We start from the raw sequence: 3,915 nt of genomic DNA on the forward strand, positions 1-3,915 counted from the left end.
GTTAACGGTTAGAACCGATATAACTTTAACTAATAGCTCTCAGAGACAAACCCCTCGAACAGGCCACAGAGCCCCTAGCGTTGGTGAAGGGGAGGGGACGCGGACGGATCTGAGAACAGCGGTGAGGGAGTGGGGGGGGGGCAGACAAACTACAGAATTGCCCCGATCTAAGCTGAAATTTTGTGGCATTTACAACCGGCTGGTGCCCGGGCCCGCGTCGTCACAATAGACTCGCAACATGTGGCTAACTTTCGGGCCGCTCTCTCTAAGCTGAAGTCCGGTCCCGATTCCTCAGTCAATATCGAGGCAGTACTAATGGCAGAGTTTGCCTGGCCCGATGCATAAAGCTTCCGATTAGCCCCCCTTTCCATCTATGGATTCGCGCCTGCACGCTACACGGGGCACCTGCCGCACTGACCGGTGTACTTCCCGGGCAATGGTGGGCAGGGGTATACAAAGCGCGGCTTACCTCCTTCCCTTAATAAACCGCTTGTCCAGCAGACTAGGGCTGTGTTGCGGGACTGCCTACTCTCTCCAGCCATTAGGCGCCATAGCCCCCTGGGGTAGACAGACCCGCAGCGCTGCTGTGTAATCTCTTGAACGGGACAAAATCAGGGTTACCATATAGATCGTCATTATACCCAACTTTTCCATGACTTCCAGACAATGATATTGCGGTTTTCACTGGCCTTTTTTTTTCTCTCTCTATAACTGGAGGTAATTTTACATTAAATGCAGTAAAAACTTAACGAAAAATTAAGGTAATTGTTGCATTTGCAGCATTTACTCTCGAAATTTTTGCAGGACCTAAATCAAATTCCCCTAACTTTTCCATGACTTCCCTGACCGGAATGAGCCATAAAAATGCATTGGTCGGCAGGACAAAATATTTCTTAATTTTGGGAGAGTCGATCAAAATATCGCAGTTTGAAGGCACGACATTATTTATTTTCCAATCCGCACTTTCAAAATTCACAAAGAAAGGAGATACAAATGTCTCACATCATATTTAGTCAAGCTAACGTAAGAAATATACACAGAAAAAACAAAAATATACAAAAATAATTATACAGAAAAACACTGATTTGTCTTCTCACATAACAGCAAACGCACAAGAAAGTGAAGTTAACTTAAACTTACACAAGATATCACAAATTATACAACTTACAAAAGATAAGTACAAAAAGAAAAAGGAACACAGTTTATCATGATACTTTGACATATAGTAACATTCTTTACACATTACACTATCCAAAAAACGTCACAAACAAAAGAAAACAATGACAATCAATTAACTATGAAACTGAAAACTCACATCATATCCTGATCTTCCTGCTCTTCTTCGCTTTCCCCCACGGTTTTTTCTGAGAGATACTCTTGAGCCACTTCCCGGACGAGGTCGGCATTCGCATGCAGAAAGACTATGTCGTCTACATTGGTGCTGGACAACGCAAAGCGCTGCGGACGTAAAATGGATCTCAGAGCAGAAAACAGTCTTTCAACAGACACTTGAGTTGCTGGGATGGCCAATACAATCATTGCCACCTCATATAGTTCCGGCCAAATCAACTTCTTGCTTTCCCAGAACTTTAGCACGTCCGACTTGAGAGGGAGGGGTTTGGTGAGGTCGTACTCCTCTATCATCGCGCGTACCTTGGCTCGTCCTGATGGCACCTCTACTTGACCGCCCGTGCCGCCCGCGCCTCCGGCGCGACTTCGCCTGCTTCTGGTACCGCTGCGACTTGTACTGGACTTGGCGGCCTCACGCTCTCGGTTCTTCTTTGCCAAGAAGGTGGCAAAGGCGTTATCTTCGTCAGGACCGGGGCCCTCGTTTTCCCCTGATTCGTTGTTGACTTCAGACGCAACCTCGACTCCCCGCCTAGCTTGCAACTTCTGCCACAAGTCAACCAGATATTGCTTGCCCTGCTCCGTCTGATCCGGTGACAGCATTGAGAAGAAGCGGGGGTCGGCGAAGACAGCGGCGTTAAAGGCAGGGTAGTCGAAGAGCGACGACAGTTTCTCTCCTCTTGCCCTGTCCTTGTACATAGCAGCTTTAGATTTCGATTCCATCGCCTGCAGGATGGCTTTGGAGAGGGCAGATCGACGATCCTTCAACGTAATCACAGCCTCTGTCCATATGGCCAGCAGCTGGCCGAGAGTCAAGTCCCTCGCCTGCAGCTTGATGGTGGCGGTGTAGACGGGGAAGAGATCGTCGAGAAGGTCTTGAACCTTGTCCCACTGCTCATCGGTGAGGATGTACTGCGTCCTCTCCTTGCTGCTGACATCCATCACTGCCTGGAGAAAATGTTGAAGGTTGGCCACACTCTTCAACATGGTATATGTTGAACCCCACCTTGTGACGACGTCGAGCTGGGGTAGGGGCTTCTTTGCAGCTTTTAGTTTTCTGGCGTTGGTCGGGGTTCGGAGAAAGTGTGCGAGTTCCCTCACAGCAGTGATGATCGGTTTGACTTCAGGCACACTCCCCAAACCTTCAGCCACAGCCAGCTGGAGGGTGTGGGCTGCACAGCGGACACTCTGGACGCCCTCGTCTTCCGTGCCAAGGTCCACGTCTAGCCACCCGGGATCTTCCGCGTCGGCGGCGTCGTCCAAGTCCTCAATGTCCTCCACAGAATCGTCGTCCAGGTGGAGCAGTTTTCCAGCTAACAGATAATTTGCCCCATTGTCCGAAGTCACACTCATGATGTTCTTGGGAGGCACATCGAACTTGCGCAGGATTTGCTGCAGCACCGACTTCAGGTTTTCCGCCGAGGAGCGGACGTGCAGCTCCTCCACAGCCAAGGTTCGCACCACTGTCTTGCCCTCCTTGATGTACTGCACATTCACGCCTATGAAGTGGCGGTGACGTTTGCTACAGCCGTCGATTTGCATTGACATCAACCGCCCCTCCATCTCAGCGGCCATCTTCTGCCGCACCCGCGCTGCCAGCCCACTAATTTTGGTAGGAGTGACAGCGGCACTGATAGTTGGTCTGGAAAATAAGAAAACCTCAGGTTAAACAAAACAAAACAAAACAAAAACATGAGATTTGTTTCGCTTCGGTTTTAACGAGACTTGGTTTTCAACAGACTGCCCCACCAGCCCCCGACCACACATACCCCGTCCACGGTGCCCTTCCACCCCGCCCCACGACCATGCGGCGATTTAGAGGGGGGGGGGTTAGGAACGAGGCCAATAGGGAATTTCAATGGAGCGCTGCCCGGAACTAAGAAGAACAAAAGCGGATACAGAGAGCGGTGGTGGGGGCGGGCACGCGGGGGAGCGGCCACACGGCGGGTGGAGGGGAGCCTCCCCGCCCGCCCTCCGCTCCTCCGCGCGCTCGCCCCCACCACCGCTCTCTGTATCCGCGTTTGTTCTTCTTAGTTCCGGGCAGCGCTCCATTGAAATACCCTATCCGCACTTGTCAGCCGTAGGAAAACAGCCTGACAGGTAGGCAAGTTTAGATACTAAATCCCGGTATGCAAGTAATCATCAGTACATTCAACCCTCCCCAACGCCTCACCGCGCCACTACGCCCCGCATAGACTTTCAATGTAACAGTGATCCATACCTTTCTCTCTTCGGCATTGCGTCTAGCATTGGCGCAATGATGTCCTTGAAGGCTTGGTAGTCGAGGACTTCAAACGACAGCCCGTGCTCTGTGACTAGCCGTAAACAGTGCATTTCAAGCGCAGGGCCCGACATCATCACGTTGTTCAAGGAACATTTCGGCTTCCTGCTGCTGCCACTAGGTCCCGCCGAAACGCCGCGCATCAGCTCCCATTCGGCCTGTGTGGATTTGTACACGTCCGGGTAGATACGGTCATTTTCGCAAAAGTATTTAAATGTCGAGGGGGCGGGGTCCTATCTCGTTCTCTGTCCAAAAATAGGCATAAAAGTATTTTTTTCAGATTTTTT

This window comes from Frankliniella occidentalis, unplaced genomic scaffold (genome assembly GCF_000697945.3).
Source record: "Frankliniella occidentalis isolate FOCC.00 unplaced genomic scaffold, Focc_3.1 Scaffold97, whole genome shotgun sequence".
NCBI lineage: Eukaryota > Metazoa > Arthropoda > Insecta > Thysanoptera > Thripidae > Frankliniella > Frankliniella occidentalis.